We start from the raw sequence: 20,199 nt of genomic DNA on the forward strand, positions 1-20,199 counted from the left end.
CCTCTGTTTCCCCATATCTAATTCCCCGCCTCTGATTCCCCAACTCTGATTCCCCGCCTCTGATTCCCCAGCTCTGATTCCCCACCTCAGAATCCCCGCATCTGATTCCCTGCTTCTGATTCCCCGCCTCTGATTCCCTGCCTCTGATTCCCAACCTCTGATTCCCCACCTCTGAATCCCCTATCTGATTCCCCGCCTCTGTTTCCCCATATCTGATTCCCCGCCTCTGATTCCCCAACTCTGATTCCCCGCCTCTGATTCCCCAGCTCTGATACCCGCTTCTGATTTCCCGTGTCTGATTCCCTGCCTCTGATTCCCCACCTGTGATTCCCCATCTCTGATTCACAACCTCTGATTCCCCACCTCTGATTCCCCATATCTGATTCCCTGCCTCTGTTTGCCCGCCTCTGATTCCCCGCCTCTGTTTCCCCATATCTGATTCCCCGCCTCTGAATCCCCAGCTCTGATTCCCTGCCTCTGTTTCCCCAGCTCTGATTACCCGCCTCTGATTCCCCATATCTGATTCCCCGCCTCTGTTTCCCCGCCTCTGATTCCCCGCCTCTGTTTGCCCATATCTGATTCTCTGCCTCTGATTCCCTGCCTCTGATTCCCAACCTATGATTCCCCACCTCTGATTCCCTATATCTGATTCTCTGCCTCTGTTTCCCTGCCTCTGATTCCCCACCTCTGATACCCCGCCTCCGATTCCCCATCTCTAATTCATCACATCTGTTTCCCCACCTCTGCTTCCCCATCTCTGATTCACTGCGTCTGATTCGCCACCTCTGATTCCACATATCTTATTCCCCGCCCCTGTTTCCCCGCCTCTCATTTCCCGCCTCTGATTCCCCATATCTGATTCCCCACCTCTGATTCCCCACCTCTGATTCCCCGCCTCTGATTCGCCAGCTATGATACCCCGCCTCTGATTCCCCGCGTCTGATTCCCTGCCTCTGATTCCCCGCCTCTGATTCCCCATCTCTGATGCACCACCTCTGATTCCCTGCGTCTGATTCCCCGCCTCTGATTCCCCATTACTGATTCCCATCTCTGATTCCCAAATTCTGATACCCCGCCTCTGATTCCCCAGCTCTGATTCCTCGCCTCTAATTCCCTGCCTCTGATTCCCAACCTCTGATTCCCCACCTCTGATTTCCCATATCTGATTCCCCGCCTCTGTTTCCCCGCCTCAGATTCCCCGCCTCTGTTTCCCCATATCTGATTCCCCACCTCTGATTCCCCAACTCTGATTCCCCGCCTCTGATTCCCCAGCTCTGATTCCCCGTGTTTGATTTCCTGCCTCTGATTCCCCATCTCTGATTCACCGCCTTTGATTCGCCAACTCTGATTCCCCATATCTGATTCCCCGCCTCTCTTTCCCCGCCTCTGATTCCCCGCCTCTGATTTCCCATATCTCAGTCCCCGCCTCTGATTCCCCATCTCTGATTCCCGGATTCTGATTCCCGGCCTCTGATTCCCTGCCACTGATTCCCCGCCCCTGATTCCCCACCTCTGATTCCCCATATCTGATTCCCCGCCTCTGTTTCCCTGCATCTGATTCGCCGCCTCTGATACCCCGCCTCTTATTCCCCATCTCTAATTCATCACATCTGATTCCCCACCTCTGCTTCCCCATCTCTGATTCACTGCCTCTGATTCGCAACCTCTGATTCCCCGCCTCTGATTCCCCATATCTGATTCCCCGCCACTGATTCCCCATATCTGATTCCCGCCTCTGATTCCCCAACTCTGATTCCCCGCCTCTGATTCCCCAGCTCTGATTCCCCGCCTCTGATTCCCCGCGTCTGATTCCCTGCCTCTGATTCCCCGCCTCTGATTCGCCAGCTATGATTCCCCGCCTCTGATTCCCCGCGTCTGATTCCCTGCCTCTGATTCCCTGCCTCTGATTCCCCATCTCTGATTCACCACCTCTTATTCCCTGCGTCTGATTCCCCGCCTCTGATACCCCATCTCTGATTCCCCATCTCTGATTCCCCAGCTCTGATTCCCCGCCTCTGATTCCCTGCCTCTGATTCCCCACCTCTGATTCACCAGCTATGATTCCCAACCTCTGATTCCCAACCTCTGGATCCCCTATCTGATTCCCCGACTCTGTTTCCCCGCCTCTGATTCCCCGCTTCTGTTTCCCCATATCTGATTCCACGCCTCTGATTCCCCAAACCTGATTCCCCGACTCTGTTTCCCCGCCTCTGATTCACCGCCTCTGTTTCCCCATATCTGATTCCCCGCCTCTGAATCCCCAGCTCTGATTCCCTGCCTCTGTTTCCCCAGCTCTGATTCCCCGCCTCTGATTCCCCATATCTGATTCCCCGCCTCTGTTTCCCCGCCTCTGATTCCCCGCCTCTGTTTCCCCATATCTGATTCCCGGACTTTGATTCCCCACCTCTGATTCCCCATCTCTGATTCCGCACAACCGATTCCCTGCCTCTGATTCCCAGCCTCTGATTCCCCGCGTCTCCTTCCCTGCCTCTGATTCCCAACCTATGATTCCCCACCTCTGATTCCCTATATCTGATTCTCTGCCTCTGTTTCCCTGCCACTGATTTCCCGCCTCTGATACCCCGCCTCTGATTCCCCATCTCTAATTCATCACATCTGTTGCCCCACCTCTGTTTCCCCATCTCTGATTCACTGCGTCTGATTCGCCACCTCTGATTCCACATATCTGATTCCCCGCCTCTGTTTCCCCGCCTCTGATTCCCCGCCTCTGATTCCCCATATCTGATTCCCCGCCTCTGATTCCCCACCTCTGATTCCCCGCCTCTGATTCGCCAGCTATGATTCCCCGCCTCTGATTGCCCGCGTCTGATTCCCCAATTCTGATACCCCGCCTCTGATTCCCCAGCTCTGATTCCTCGCCTCTGATTCCCTGCCTCTGATTCCCAACCTCTGATTCCCCACCTCTGATTTCCCATATCTGATTCCCCGCCACTGTTTCCCCGCCTCAGATTCCCCGCCTCTGTTTCCCCATATCTGATTCCCCACCTCTGATTCCCCAACTCTGATTCCCCGCCTCTGATTCCCCAGCTCTGATTCCGCACATCCGATTCCCTGCCTCTGATTCCCAGCCTCTGATTCCACGCATCTGATTCCCTGCCTCTGATTCCCAACCTATGATTCCCCACCTCTGATTCCCTATATCCGATTCCCCGCCTCTGTTTCCCCGCCTCTGATTCCCCGCCTCTGATTCCCCATATCTTATTCCCCGCCTCTGATTCCCCACCTCTGATTCCCCGCCTCTGATTCGCCAGCGATGATACCCTGCCTCTGATTCCCCGTGTCTGATTCCCTGCCTCTGATTCCCCGCCTCTGATTCCCCATCTCCGATTCACCACCTCTGATTCCCCGCGTCTGATTCCCCGCCTCTGATTCCCCATTACTGATTCCCCATCTATGATTCCCCAATTCTGATACCCCGCCTCTGATTCCCCAGCTCCGATTCCTCGCCTCTGATTCCCTGCCTTTGATTCCCAACCTCTGATTCCCCACCTCTGATTTCCCATATCTGATTCCCCGCCTCTGTTTCCCCGCCTCAGATTCCCCGCCTCTGTTTCCCCATATCTGATTACCCACCTCTGATTCCCCAACTCTGATTCCCCGCCTCTGATTCCCCAGCTCTGAATCCCCGTGTTTGATTTCCACCCTCTGATTCCGGCCTCTGATTACCCATCTCTGATTCACCGCCTCTGATTCCCCATCTCTGATTCACCGCCTTTGATTCGCCAACTCTGATTCCCCATGTCTGATTCCCCACCTCTGTTTCCCTGCCTCTGATTCCCCGCCTCTGATTTCCCATATCTCAGTCCCCGCCTCTGATTCCCCATCTCTGATTCCCGGACTCTGATTCCCGGCCTCTGATTCCCTGCCACTGATTCCCCGCCCCTGATTCCCCACCTCTGATTCCCAATATCTGATTCCCCGCGTCTGTTTCCCTGCATCTGATTCGCCGCCTCTGATACCCCGCCTCTGATTCCCCATCTCTAATTCATCACACCTGATTCCCCACCTCTGCTTCCCCATCTCTGATTCACTGCCTCTGATTCGCAACCTCTGATTCCCCGCCTCTGATTCCCCGCCTCTGATTCCCCAACTCTGATTCCCCGCCTCTGATTCCCCAGCTCTGATTCCCTGCCTCTGATTCCCCGCGTCTGATTCCCCGCGTCTGATTCCCTGCCTCTGATTCACCGCCTCTGATTCCCCAACTCTGATTCCCAGCCTCTGATTCGCCAGCTATGATTCCCCGCCTCTGATTCCCCGCGTCTGATTCCCTGCCTCTGATTCCCCGCCTCTGATTCCCCATCTATGATTCACCACCTCTGATTCCCTGCGTCTGATTCCCTGCCGCTGATTCCCCATCTCTGATTCCCCATCTCTGATTCCCCAGCTCTGATTCCCCAGCTCTGATTCCCCGCCTCTCATTCCCTGCCTCTGATTCCCAACCTCTGATTCCCCACCTCTGATTCCCCATATCTTATTCCCCGCGTCTGTTTCCCCGCCTCTGATTCCACGCCTCTGTTTCCCCATATATGATTCCCCGCCTCTGATTCCCCAACTCTGAATCCCCGCCTCTGATTCCCCAGCTCTGATTCCCCGCCTCTGATTCCCCGTGTCTGATTCCCCGTCTCTGATTCCCCATCTCTGATTCACCGCCTCTGATTCCCCACTTCTGAATCCCCATATCAGTTTCCCGGCCTCTGATTCCCTGCCTCTGATTCCCCGCCTCTGATTCCCCGCGTCTGATTCCCTGCCTCTGATTCCCAACCTATGATTCCCCACCACTGATTCCCCATATCTGATTCCCCGCCTCTGATTCCCCATATCTGATTCCCCGCCTCTGATTCCCCAACTCTGATTCCCCGCCTCTGATTCCCCAGTTCTGATTCCCCGCCTCTGATTCCCCGCGTCTCATTCCCTGCCTCTGATTCCCCGCCTCTGATTCCCCAACTCTGATTCCCCACCTCTGATTCGCCAGCTATGATTCCCCGCCTCTGATTCCCCGCCTCTGATTCCCCATCTCTGATTCACCACCTCTGATTCCCTGCGTCTGATTCCACGCCCCTGATTCCCCAACTCTGAATCCCCGCCTCTGATTCCCCAGCTCTGAATCCCCTCCTCTGATTCCCCGTGTTTGATGCCCTGCCTCTGATTCCCTGCCTCTGATTCCCCATCTCTGATTCACCGCCTCTGATTCCCCACCTCTGATTCCCCATTTCTGTTTCCCGGCCTCTGATTCCCGGCCTCTGATTCCCGGCCTCTGATACCCCAATTCTGATTCTGATTCCCTGCCTCTGATTCCCCATCTCTGATTCCCCACATCTGATTCCTTTCCTCTGATTCCCCGCCTCTGATTCCCCGCCTCTGATTCCCTGCCACTGATTCCCCGCGCCTGATTCCCCACCTCTGATTACACATATCTGAATCCCCGCCTCTGTTTCCCCGCCTCTGATTCCCCGCCTCTGATTCCCCATATCTGATTCCACAGCTATTATTCCCCAACTCTGATTTCCCGCCTCTGATTCCCCAGCTCTGATTCCCCGCCTCTGATTCCACGCATCTGATTCCCGGCCTCTCATTCCCGGCCTCTGATTCCCGGCCTCTGACTCCCCGCCTCTGATTCCCCATCTCTGATTCGGCACATCCGATTCCCTGCCTCTGATTCCTCGCCTCTGATTCCCCGCGTCTGATTCCCTGCGTCTGATTCCCAACCTATGATTCCCCACCACTGATTCCCCATATCTGATTCTCCGCCTCTGTTTCCCCGCCTCTGATTCCCGCCTCTGATTCCCCATCTCAAATTCCCCGCCTCTGATTCCCCATCTCAGATTCCCCGCCTCTGACTCCCCAGCTCTGATTCCCCGCCACTGATTCCCCGCGTCTGATTCCCCGCCTCTGAGTCCCTTCCTCTGATTCCCCATCTCTGATTCACCACCTCTGATTCCCGGCCTCTGATTCCCCACCTCTGATTCCCGGCCTCTGATACTCCGCCTCTTATTCCCCACCTCTGATTCCCCATATCTGATTCCCCACCTCTGTTTCCCCACCTCTGATTCCCCGCCTCTGATTCCCCATCTCTGATTCCCGGCCTCTGATTCCCGGCCTCTGATTCCCGGCCTTTCATTCCCGGCCTCTGATTCCCGGCCTCTGATTCCCCGCCTCTGATTCCCCGCCTCTGATTCCCAATCTCTGATTCCGCACATCTTATTCCCTGCCTCTGATTCCCCGCCTCTGACTCCCCGCCTCTGATTCCCTGCCTCTGATTCCCAACCTCTGATTCCCCACCTCTGATTCCCCATATCTGATTCCCCGCCTCTGTTTCCCCGCCTCTGATTCCCCGCCTCTGTTTACCCATATCTGATTCCCCGCCTCTGATTCCCCAACTCTGATTCCTCACCTCTGATTCCCCAGCTCTGATTCCCCGCCTCTGATTCCCCGTGTTTGATTCCCTGCCTCTGATTCCCTGCCTCTGATTCCCCATCTCTGATTCACCGCCTTTGATTCGCCACCTCTGATTCTCCATATCAGATTCCCCGCCTCTGTTTCCCCGCCTCTGATTCCCCGCCTCTGATTCCCCATATCTCATTCCCCGCCTATGATTCCCCATCTCTGATTCCCGGACTCTGATTCCCAGCCTCTGATTCCCCGCGTCTGATTCCCTGCCTCTGATTCCCAACCTATGATTCCCCACCTCTGATTCCCTATATCTGATTCTCTGCCTCTGTTTCCCTGCCACTGATTCCCCGCCTCTGATACCCCGCCTCTGATTCCCCATCTCTAATTCATCACATCTGTTGCCCCACCTCTGTTTCCCCATCTCTGATTCACTGCGTCTGATTCGCCACCTCTGATTCCACATATCTGATTCCCCGCCTCTGTTTCCCCGCCTCTGATTCCCCATATCTGATTCCCCGCCTCTGATTCCCCACCTCTGATTCCCCGCCTCTGATTCGCCAGCTATGATTCCCCGCCTCTGATTGCCCGCGTCTGATTCCCCAATTCTGATACCCCGCCTCTGATTCCCCAGCTCTGATTCCTCGCCTCTGATTCCCTGCCTCTGATTCCCAACCTCTGATTCCCCACCTCTGATTTCCCATATCTGATTCCCCGCCACTGTTTCCCCGCCTCAGATTCCCCGCCTCTGTTTCCCCATATCTGATTCCCCACCTCTGAATCCCCAACTCTGATTCCCCGCCTCTGATTCCCCAGCTCTGATTCCGCACATCCGATTCCCTGCCTCTGATTCCCAGCCTCTGATTCCACGCGTCTGATTCCCTGCCTCTGATTCCCAACCTATGATTCCCGACCTCTGATTCCCTATATCCGATTCCCCGCCTCTGTTTCCCCGCCTCTGATTCCCCGCCTCTGATTCCCCATATCTTATTCCCTGCCTCTGATTCCCCACCTCTGATTCCCCGCCTCTGATTCACCAGCGATGATACCCTGCCTCTGATTCCCCGCGTCTGATTCCCTGCCTCTGATTCCCCGCCTCTGATTCCCCATCTCCGATTCACCACCTCTGATTCCCCGCGTCTGATTCCCCGCCTCTGATTCCCCATTACTGATTCCCCATCTATGATTCCCCAATTCTGATACCCCGCCTCTGATTCCCCAGCTCTGATTCCTCGCCTCTGATTCCCTGCCTTTGATTCCCAACCTCTGATTCCCCACCTCTGATTTCCCATATCTGATTCCCCGCCTCTGTTTCCCCGCCTCAGATTCCCCGCCTCTGTTTCCCCATATCTGATTCCCCACCTCTGATTCCCCAACTCTGATTCCCCGCCTCTGATTCCCCAGCTCTGAATCCCCGTGTTTGATTTCCACCCTCTGATTCCCGGCCTCTGATTACCCATCTCTGATTCACCGCCTCTGATTCCCCATCTCTGATTCACCGCCTTTGATTCGCCAACTCTGATTCCCCATATCTGATTCCCCACCTCTGTTTCCCTGCCTCTGATTCCCCGCCTCTGATTTCCCATATCTCAGTCCCCGCCTCTGATTCCCCGCCTCTGATTCCCCAACTCTGATTCCCCGCCGCTGATTCCCCAGCTCTGATTCCCCGCCTCTGATTCCCCGCGTCTGATTCCCCGCGTCTGATTCCCTGCCTCTGATTCACCGCCTCTGATTCCCCAACTCTGATTCCCCGCCTCTGATTCGCCAGCTATGATTCCCCGCCTCTGATTCCCCGTGTCTGATTCCCTGCCTCTGATTCCCCGCCTCTGATTCCCCATCTATGATTCACCACCTCTGATTCCCTGCGTCTGATTCCCTGCCGCTGATTCCCCATCTCTGATTCCCCATCTCTGATTCCCCATCTCTGATTCCCCAGCTCTGATTCCCCGCCTCTCATTCCCTGCCTCTGATTCCCAACCTCTGATTCCCCACCTCTGATTCCCCATATCTTATTCCCCGCGTCTGTTTCCCCGCCTCTGATTCCACGCCTCTGTTTCCCCATATATGATTCCCCGCCTCTGATTCCCCAACTCTGAATCCCCGCCTCTGATTCCCCAGCTCTGATTCCCCGCCTCTGATTCCCCGTGTCTGATTCCCCGCCTCTGATTCCCCAGCTCTGATTCCCAGCCTCTGATTCTCCGTGTTTGATTCCCTGCCTCTGATTCCCTGCCTCTGATTCCCCATCTCTGATTCACCGCCTCTGATTCCCCACTTCTGAATCCCCATATCAGTTTCCCGGCCTCTGATTCCCTGCCTCTGATTCCCCGCCTCTGATTCCCCACGTCTGATTCCCTGCCTCTGATTCCCAACCTATGATTCCCCACCACTGATTCCCCATATCTGATTCCCCGCCTCTGATTCCCCATATCTGATTCCCCGCCTCTGATTCCCCAACTCTGATTCCCCGCCTCTGATTCCCCAGTTCTGATTCCCCGCCTCTGATTCCCCGCGTCTGATTCCCTGCCTCTGATTCCCCGCCTCTTATTCCCCAACTCTGATTCCCCACCTCTGATTCGCCAGCTATGATTCCCCGCCTCTGATTCCCCGCCTCTGATTCCCCATCTCTGATTCACCACCTCTGATTCCCTGCGTCTGATTCCCCGCCCCTGATTCCCCAACTCTGAATCCCCGCCTCTGATTCCCCAGCTCTGATTCCCCTCCTCTGATTCACCGTGTCTGATTCCCCGCCTCTGATTCCCCAGCTCTGATTCCCAACCTCTGATTCCCCGTGTTTGATGCCCTGCCTCAGATTCCCTGCCTCTGATTCCCCATCTCTGATTCACCGCCTCTGATTCCCCACCTCTGATTCCCCATTTCTGTTTCCCGGCCTCTGATTCCCGGCCTCTGATTCCCGGCCTCTGATACCCCAATTCTGATTCTGATTCCCTGCCTCTGATTCCCCATCTCTGATTCCCCACATCTGATTCCTTTCCTCTGATTCCCCGCCTCTGATTCCACGCCTCTGATTCCCTGCCACTGATTCCCCGCGCCTGATTCCCCACCTCTGATTACACATATCTGAATCCCCGCCTCTGTTTCCCCGCCTCTGATTCCCCGCCTCTGATTCCCCATATCTGATTCCACAGCTATTATTCCCCAACTCTGATTTCCCGCCTCTGATTCCCCAGCTCTGATTCCCCACCTCTGATTCCACGCATCTGATTCCCGGCCTCTCATTCCCGGCCTCTCATTCCCGGCCTCTGACTCCCCGCCTCTGATTCCCCAGCTCTGATTCCCCACCTCTAATTCCACGCATCTGATTCCCGGCCTCTCATTCCCGGCCTCTCATTCCCTGCCTCTGATTCCTCGCCTCTGATTCCCCGCGTCTGATTCCCTGCCTCTGATTCCCAACCTATGATTCCCCACCACTGATTCCCCATATCTGATTCTCCGCCTCTGTTTCACCGCCTCTGATTCCCGCCTCTGATTCCCCATCTCAAATTCCCCGCCTCTGATTCCCCATCTAAGATTCCCCGCCTCTGACTCCCCAGCTCTGATTCCCCGCCACTGATTCCCCGCGTCTGATTCCCCGCCTCTGAGTCCCTTCCTCTGATTCCCCATCTCTGATTCACCACCTCTGATTCCCCATCTCTGATTCCCGGCCTCTGATTCCCCACCTCTGATTCCCAGCCTCTGATACTCCGCCTCTTATTCCCCACCTCTGATTCCCCATATCTGATTCCCCACCTCTGTTTCCCCACCTCTGATTCCCCGCCTCTGATTCCCCATCTCTGATTCCCGGCCTCTGATTCCCGGCCTCTGATTCCCGGCCTTTCATTCCCGGCCTCTGATTCCCGGCCTCTGATTCCCCGCCTCTGATTCCCCGCCTCTGATTCCCAATCTCTGATTCCGCACATCTTATTCCCTGCCTCTGATTCCCCGCCTCTGACTCCCCGCCTCTGATTCCCTGCCTCTGATTCCCAACCTCTGATTCCCCACCTCTGATTCCCCATATCTCATTCCCCGCCTATGATTCCCCATCTCTGATTCCCGGACTCTGATTCCCGGCCTTTTATTCCCGGCATCTGATTCCCGGCCTCTGATCCCGGCCTCTGATTCCCCGCTTCTGATTCTGATTCCCTGCCTCTGATTCCCCATCTCTGATTCCGCACATCTGATTCCCTGCCTCTGATTCCCCACCTCTGATTCCCCATATCTGATTCCCCGCCTCTGTTTCCCCGCCTCTATACCCCGCCTCTGTTTCCCCATATCTAATTCCCCGCCTCTGATTCCCCAACTCTGATTCCCCGCCTCTGATTCCCCAGCTCTGATTCCCCACCTCAGAATCCCCGCATCTGATTCCCTGCTTCTGATTCCCCGCCTCTGATTCCCTGCCTCTGATTCCCAACCTCTGATTCCCCACCTCTGAATCCCCTATCTGATTCCCCGCCTCTGTTTCCCCATATCTGATTCCCCGCCTCTGTTTCCCCGCCTCTGATTCCCCGCCTCTGTTTACCCAACTCTGATTCCTCACCTCTGATTCCCCAGCTCTGATTCCCCGCCTCTGATTCCCCGTGTTTGATTCCCTGCCTCTGATTCCCTGCCTCTGATTCCCCATCTCTGATTCACCGCCTTTGATTCGCCACCTCTGATTCTCCATATCAGATTCCCCGCCTCTGTTTCCCCGCCTCTGATTCCCCCCTCTGATTCCCCATATCTCATTCCCCGCCTATGATTCCCCATCTCTGATTCCCGGACTCTGATTCCCGGCCTTTTATTCCCGGCATCTGATTCCCGGCCTCTGATCCCGGCCTCTGATTCCCCGCTTCTGATTCTGGTTCCCTGCCTCTGATTCCCCATCTCTGATTCCGCACATCTGATTCCCTGCCTCTGATTCCCCACCTCTGATTCCCCATATCTGATTCCCCGCCTCTGTTTCCCCGCCTCTATACCCCGCCTCTGTTTCCCCATATCTAATTCCCCGCCTCTGATTCCCCAACTCTGATTCCCCGCCTCTGATTCCCCAGCTCTGATTCCCCACCTCAGAATCCCCGCATCTGATTCCCTGCTTCTGATTCCCCGCCTCTGATTCCCCAGCTCTGATTCCCCACCTCAGAATCCCCGCATCTGATTCCCTGCTTCTGATTCCCCGCCTCTGATTCCCTGCCTCTGATTCCCAACCTCTGATTCCCCACCTCTGAATCCCCTACCTGATTCCCCGCCTCTGTTTCCCCATATCTGATTCCCCGCCTCTGTTTCCCCGCCTCTATACCCCGCCTCTGTTTCCCCATATCTAATTCCCCGCCTCTGATTCCCCAACTCTGATTCCCTGCCTCTGATTCCCCAGCTCTGATTCCCCACCTCAGAATCCCCGCATCTGATTCCCTGCTTCTGATTCCCCTCCTCTGATTCCCCAGCTCTGATTCCCCACCTCAGAATCCCCGCATCTGATTCCCTGCTTCTGATTCCCCGCCTCTGATTCCCTGCCTCTGATTCCCAACCTCTGATTCCCCACCTCTGAATCCCCTACCTGATTCCCCGCCTCTGTTTCCCCATATCTGATTCCCCGCCTCTGATTCCCCAACTCTGATTCCCCGCCTCTGATTCCCCAGCTCTGATACCCGCCTCTGATTTCCCGTCTCTGATTCCCTGCCTCTGATTCCCCACCTGTGATTCCCCATCTCTGATTCACAACCTCTGATTCCCCACCTCTGATTCCCCATATCTGATTCCCTGCCTCTGTTTGCCCGCCTCTGATTCCCCGCCTCTGTTTCCCCATATCTGATTCCCTGCCTCTGAATCCCCAGCTCTGATTCCCTGCCTCTGTTTCCCCAGCTCTGATTCCCCGCCTCTGATTCCCCATATCTGATTCCCCGCCTCTGTTTCCCCGCCTCTGATTCCCCGCCTCTGTTTGCCCATATCTGATTCCCGGACTCTGATTCCCCATCTCTGATTCTGCACATCCGATTCCCTGCCTCTGATTCCCAGCCTCTGATTCCCCGCGTCTGATTCCCTGCCTCTGATTCCCAACCTATGATTCCCCACCTCTGATTCCCTATATCTGATTCTCTGCCTCTGTTTCCCTGCCTCTGATTCCCCACCTCTGATACCCCGCCTCCGATTCCCCATCTCTAATTCATCACATCTGTTTCCCCACCTCTGCTTCCCCATCTCTGATTCACTGCGTCTGATTCGCCACCTCTGATACAACATATCTGATTCCCCGCCTCTGTTTCCCCGCCTCTCATTTCCCGCCTCTGATTCCCCATATCTGATTCCCCACCTCTGTTTCCCCGCCTCTCATTTCCCGCCTCTGATTCCCCATATCTGATTCCCCAACTCTGATTCCCCACCTCTGATTCCCCGACTCTGATTCGCCAGCTATGATACCCCGCCTCTGATTCCCCGCGTCTGATTCCCTGCCTCTGATTCCCCGCCTATGATTCCCCATCTCTGATGCACCACCTCTGATTCCCTGCGTCTGATTCCCCGCCTCTGATTCCCCATTACTGATTCCCATCTCTGATTCCCCAATTCTGATACCCCGCCTCTGATTCCCCAGCTCTGATTCCTCGCCTCTAATTCCCTGCCTCTGATTCCCAACCTCTGATTCCCCACCTCTGATTTCCCATATCTGATTCCCCGCCTCTGTTTCCCCGCCTCAGATTCCCCGCCTCTGTTTCCCCATATCTGATTCCCCACCTCTGATTCCCCAACTCTGATTCCCCGCCTCTGATTCCCCAGCTCTGATTCCCCGTGTTTGATTTCCTGCCTCTGATTCCCCGCCTCTGATTCCCCATCTCTGATTCACCGCCTCTGATTCCCCATCTCTGATTCACCGCCTTTGATTCGCCAACTCTGATTCCCGATATCTGATTCCCCGCCTCTCTTTCCCCGCCTCAGATTCCCCGCCTCTGATTTCCCATATCTCAGTCCCCGCCTCTGATTCCCCATCTCTGATTCCCGGATTCTGATTCCCGGCCTCTGATTCCCTGCCACTGATTCCCCGCCCCTGATTCCCCACCTCTGATTCCCCATATCTGATTCCCCGCCTCTGTTTCCCTGCATCTGATTCGCCGCCTCTGATACCCCGCCTCTTATTCCCCATCTCTAATTCATCACATCTGATTCCCCACCTCTGCTTCCCCATCTCTGATTCACTGCCTCTGATTCGCAACCTCTGATTCCCCGCCTCTGAGTAACCATATCTGATTCCCCGCCACTGATTCCCCATATCTGATTCCAGGCCTCTGATTCCCCATCTCTGATTCACCACCTCTGATTCCCTGCGTCTGATTCCCCGCCCCTGATTCCCCAACTCTGAATCCCCGCCTCTGATTCCCCAGCTCTGATTCCCCTCCTCTGATTCTTCGTGTCTGATTCCCCGCCTCTGATTCCCCAGCTCTGATTCCCAACCTCTGATTCCGGGCCTCTGATACCCCAATTCTGATTCTGATTCCCTGCCTCTGATTCCCCATCTCTGATTCCCCACATCTGATTCCTTTCCTCTGATTCCCCGCCTCTGATTCCCCGCCTCTGATTCCCTGCCACTGATTCCCCGCGCCTGATTCCCCACCTCTGATTACACATATCTGAATCCCCGCCTCTGTTTCCCCGCCTCTGATTCCCCGCCTCTGATTCCCCATATCTGATTCCACAGCTATTATTCCCCAACTCTGATTTCCCGCCTCTGATTCAACAGCTCTGATTCCCCGCCTCTGATTCCACGCATCTGATTCCCGGCCTCTGATTCCCCACCTCTGATTGCCGGCCTCTGATTCCCGTCCTCTGATTCCCGGCCTCTCATTCCCGGCCTCTGATTCCCGGCCTCTGACTCCCCACCTCTGATTCCACATCTCTGATTCGGCACATCCGATTCCCTGCCTCTGATTCCTCGCCTCTGCTTCCCCGCATCTGATTCCCTGCCTCTGATTCCCAACCTATGATTCCCCACCACTGATTCCCCATATCTGATTCTCCGCCTCTGTTTCCCCGCCTCTGATTCCCGCCTCTGATTCCCCATATCAAATTCCCCGCCTCTGATTCCCCATTTCAGATTCCCCGCCTCTGACTCCCCAGCTCTGATTCCCCGCGTCTGATTCCCCGCCTCTGAGTCCCTTCCTCTGATTCCCCATCTCTGATTCACCACCTCTGATTCCCCATCTCTGATTCCCGGCCTCTGATTCCCCACCTCTGATTCCCGGCCTCTGACACTCCGCATCTTATTCCCCACCTCTGATTCCCCATATCTGATTCCCCACCTCTGTTTCCCCACCTCTGATTCCCCGCCTCTGATTCCCCATCTCTGATTCCCGGCCTCTGATTCCCCACCTGTGATTCCCCATCTCTGATTCACAACCTCTGATTCCCCACCTCTGATTCCCCATATCTGATTCCCTGCCTCTGTTTGCCCGCCTCTGATTCCCCGCCTCTGTTTCCCCATATCTGATTCCCCGCCTCTGAATCCCCAGCTCTGATTCCCTGCCTCTGTTTCCCCAGCTCTGATTACCCGCCTCTGATTCCCCATATCTGATTCCCCGCCTCTGTTTCCCCGCCTCTGATTCCCCGCCTCTGTTTGCCCATATCTGATTCTCTGCCTCTGATTCCCTGCCTCTGATTCCCAACCTATGATTCCCCACCTCTGATTCCCTATATCTGATTCTCTGCCTCTGTTTCCCTGCCTCTGATTCCCCACCTCTGATACCCCGCCTCCGATTCCCCATCTCTAATTCATCACATCTGTTTCCCCACCTCTGCTTCCCCATCTCTGATTCACTGCGTCTGATTCGCCACCTCTGATTCCACATATCTTATTCCCCGCCCCTGTTTCCCCGCCTCTCATTTCCCGCCTCTGATTCCCCATATCTGATTCCCCACCTCTGATTCCCCACCTCTGATTCCCCGCCTCTGATTCGCCAGCTATGATACCCCGCCTCTGATTCCCCGCGTCTGATTCCCTGCCTCTGATTCCCCGCCTCTGATTCCCCATCTCTGATGCACCACCTCTGATTCCCTGCGTCTGATTCCCCGCCTCTGATTCCCCATTACTGATTCCCATCTCTGATTCCCAAATTCTGATACCCCGCCTCTGATTCCCCAGCTCTGATTCCTCGCCTCTAATTCCCTGCCTCTGATTCCCAACCTCTGATTCCCCACCTCTGATTTCCCATATCTGATTCCCCGCCTCTGTTTCCCCGCCTCAGATTCCCCGCCTCTGTTTCCCCATATCTGATTCCCCACCTCTGATTCCCCAACTCTGATTCCCCGCCTCTGATTCCCCAGCTCTGATTCCCCGTGTTTGATTTCCTGCCTCTGATTCCCCATCTCTGATTCACCGCCTTTGATTCGCCAACTCTGATTCCCCATATCTGATTCCCCGCCTCTCTTTCCCCGCCTCTGATTCCCCGCCTCTGATTTCCCATATCTCAGTCCCCGCCTCTGATTCCCCATCTCTGATTCCCGGATTCTGATTCCCGGCCTCTGATTCCCTGCCACTGATTCCCCGCCCCTGATTCCCCACCTCTGATTCCCCATATCTGATTCCCCGCCTCTGTTTCCCTGCATCTGATTCGCCGCCTCTGATACCCCGCCTCTTATTCCCCATCTCTAATTCATCACATCTGATTCCCCACCTCTGCTTCCCCATCTCTGATTCACTGCCTCTGATTCGCAACCTCTGATTCCCCGCCTCTGATTCCCCATATCTGATTCCCCGCCACTGATTCCCCATATCTGATTCCCGCCTCTGATTCCCCAACTCTGATTCCCCGCCTCTGATTCCCCAGCTCTGATTCCCCGCCTCTGATTCCCCGCGTCTGATTCCCTGCCTCTGATTCCCCGCCTCTGATTCGCCAGCTATGATTCCCCGCCTCTGATTCCCCGCGTCTGATTCCCTGCCTCTGATTCCCTGCCTCTGATTCCCCATCTCTGATTCACCACCTCTTATTCCCTGCGTCTGATTCCCCGCCTCTGATACCCCATCTCTGATTCCCCATCTCTGATTCCCCAGCTCTGATTCCCCGCCTCTGATTCCCTGCCTCTGATTCCCCACCTCTGATTCACCAGCTATGATTCCCAACCTCTGATTCCCAACCTCTGGATCCCCTATCTGATTCCCCGACTCTGTTTCCCCGCCTCTGATTCCCCGCTTCTGTTTCCCCATATCTGATTCCACGCCTCTGATTCCCCAAACCTGATTCCCCGACTCTGTTTCCCCGCCTCTGATTCACCGCCTCTGTTTCCCCATATCTGATTCCCCGCCTCTGAATCCCCAGCTCTGATTCCCTGCCTCTGTTTCCCCAGCTCTGATTCCCCGCCTCTGATTCCCCATATCTGATTCCCCGCCTCTGTTTCCCCGCCTCTGATTCCCCGCCTCTGTTTCCCCATATCTGATTCCCGGACTTTGATTCCCCACCTCTGATTCCCCATCTCTGATTCCGCACAACCGATTCCCTGCCTCTGATTCCCAGCCTCTGATTCCCCGCGTCTCCTTCCCTGCCTCTGATTCCCAACCTATGATTCCCCACCTCTGATTCCCTATATCTGATTCTCTGCCTCTGTTTCCCTGCCACTGATTTCCCGCCTCTGATACCCCGCCTCTGATTCCCCATCTCTAATTCATCACATCTGTTGCCCCACCTCTGTTTCCCCATCTCTGATTCACTGCGTCTGATTCGCCACCTCTGATTCCACATATCTGATTCCCCGCCTCTGTTTCCCCGCCTCTGATTCCCCGCCTCTGATTCCCCATATCTGATTCCCCGCCTCTGATTCCCCACCTCTGATTCCCCGCCTCTGATTCGCCAGCTATGATTCCCCGCCTCTGATTGCCCGCGTCTGATTCCCCAATTCTGATACCCCGCCTCTGATTCCCCAGCTCTGATTCCTCGCCTCTGATTCCCTGCCTCTGATTCCCAACCTCTGATTCCCCACCTCTGATTTCCCATATCTGATTCCCCGCCACTGTTTCCCCGCCTCAGATTCCCCGCCTCTGTTTCCCCATATCTGATTCCCCACCTCTGATTCCCCAACTCTGATTCCCCGCCTCTGATTCCCCAGCTCTGATTCCGCACATCCGATTCCCTGCCTCTGATTCCCAGCCTCTGATTCCACGCATCTGATTCCCTGCCTCTGATTCCCAACCTATGATTCCCCACCTCTGATTCCCTATATCCGATTCCCCGCCTCTGTTTCCCCGCCTCTGATTCCCCGCCTCTGATTCCCCATATCTTATTCCCCGCCTCTGATTCCCCACCTCTGATTCCCCGCCTCTGATTCGCCAGCGATGATACCCTGCCTCTGATTCCCCGTGTCTGATTCCCTGCCTCTGATTCCCCGCCTCTGATTCCCCATCTCCGATTCACCACCTCTGATTCCCCGCGTCTGATTCCCCGCCTCTGATTCCCCATTACTGATTCCCCATCTATGATTCCCCAATTCTGATACCCCGCCTCTGATTCCCCAGCTCCGATTCCTCGCCTCTGATTCCCTGCCTTTGATTCCCAACCTCTGATTCCCCACCTCTGATTTCCCATATCTGATTCCCCGCCTCTGTTTCCCCGCCTCAGATTCCCCGCCTCTGTTTCCCCATATCTGATTACCCACCTCTGATTCCCCAACTCTGATTCCCCGCCTCTGATTCCCCAGCTCTGAATCCCCGTGTTTGATTTCCACCCTCTGATTCCGGCCTCTGATTACCCATCTCTGATTCACCGCCTCTGATTCCCCATCTCTGATTCACCGCCTTTGATTCGCCAACTCTGATTCCCCATGTCTGATTCCCCACCTCTGTTTCCCTGCCTCTGATTCCCCGCCTCTGATTTCCCATATCTCAGTCCCCGCCTCTGATTCCCCATCTCTGATTCCCGGACTCTGATTCCCGGCCTCTGATTCCCTGCCACTGATTCCCCGCCCCTGATTCCCCACCTCTGATTCCCAATATCTGATTCCCCGCGTCTGTTTCCCTGCATCTGATTCGCCGCCTCTGATACCCCGCCTCTGATTCCCCATCTCTAATTCATCACACCTGATTCCCCACCTCTGCTTCCCCATCTCTGATTCACTGCCTCTGATTCGCAACCTCTGATTCCCCGCCTCTGATTCCCCGCCTCTGATTCCCCAACTCTGATTCCCCGCCTCTGATTCCCCAGCTCTGATTCCCTGCCTCTGATTCCCCGCGTCTGATTCCCCGCGTCTGATTCCCTGCCTCTGATTCACCGCCTCTGATTCCCCAACTCTGATTCCCAGCCTCTGATTCGCCAGCTATGATTCCCCGCCTCTGATTCCCCGCGTCTGATTCCCTGCCTCTGATTCCCCGCCTCTGATTCCCCATCTATGATTCACCACCTCTGATTCCCTGCGTCTGATTCCCTGCCGCTGATTCCCCATCTCTGATTCCCCATCTCTGATTCCCCAGCTCTGATTCCCCAGCTCTGATTCCCCGCCTCTCATTCCCTGCCTCTGATTCCCAACCTCTGATTCCCCACCTCTGATTCCCCATATCTTATTCCCCGCGTCTGTTTCCCCGCCTCTGATTCCACGCCTCTGTTTCCCCATATATGATTCCCCGCCTCTGATTCCCCAACTCTGAATCCCCGCCTCTGATTCCCCAGCTCTGATTCCCCGCCTCTGATTCCCCGTGTCTGATTCCCCGTCTCTGATTCCCCATCTCTGATTCACCGCCTCTGATTCCCCACTTCTGAATCCCCATATCAGTTTCCCGGCCTCTGATTCCCTGCCTCTGATTCCCCGCCTCTGATTCCCCGCGTCTGATTCCCTGCCTCTGATTCCCAACCTATGATTCCCCACCACTGATTCCCCATATCTGATTCCCCGCCTCTGATTCCCCATATCTGATTCCCCGCCTCTGATTCCCCAACTCTGATTCCCCGCCTCTGATTCCCCAGTTCTGATTCCCCGCCTCTGATTCCCCGCGTCTCATTCCCTGCCTCTGATTCCCCGCCTCTGATTCCCCAACTCTGATTCCCCACCTCTGATTCGCCAGCTATGATTCCCCGCCTCTGATTCCCCGCCTCTGATTCCCCATCTCTGATTCACCACCTCTGATTCCCTGCGTCTGATTCCACGCCCCTGATTCCCCAACTCTGAATCCCCGCCTCTGATTCCCCAGCTCTGAATCCCCTCCTCTGATTCCCCGTGTTTGATGCCCTGCCTCTGATTCCCTGCCTCTGATTCCCCATCTCTGATTCACCGCCTCTGATTCCCCACCTCTGATTCCCCATTTCTGTTTCCCGGCCTCTGATTCCCGGCCTCTGATTCCCGGCCTCTGATACCCCAATTCTGATTCTGATTCCCTGCCTCTGATTCCCCATCTCTGATTCCCCACATCTGATTCCTTTCCTCTGATTCCCCGCCTCTGATTCCCCGCCTCTGATTCCCTGCCACTGATTCCCCGCGCCTGATTCCCCACCTCTGATTACACATATCTGAATCCCCGCCTCTGTTTCCCCGCCTCTGATTCCCCGCCTCTGATTCCCCATATCTGATTCCACAGCTATTATTCCCCAACTCTGATTTCCCGCCTCTGATTCCCCAGCTCTGATTCCCCGCCTCTGATTCCACGCATCTGATTCCCGGCCTCTCATTCCCGGCCTCTGATTCCCGGCCTCTGACTCCCCGCCTCTGATTCCCCATCTCTGATTCGGCACATCCGATTCCCTGCCTCTGATTCCTCGCCTCTGATTCCCCGCGTCTGATTCCCTGCGTCTGATTCCCAACCTATGATTCCCCACCACTGATTCCCCATATCTGATTCTCCGCCTCTGTTTCCCC

This window comes from Narcine bancroftii, chromosome 3 (genome assembly GCF_036971445.1).
Source record: "Narcine bancroftii isolate sNarBan1 chromosome 3, sNarBan1.hap1, whole genome shotgun sequence".
Lineage (NCBI taxonomy): Eukaryota > Metazoa > Chordata > Chondrichthyes > Torpediniformes > Narcinidae > Narcine > Narcine bancroftii.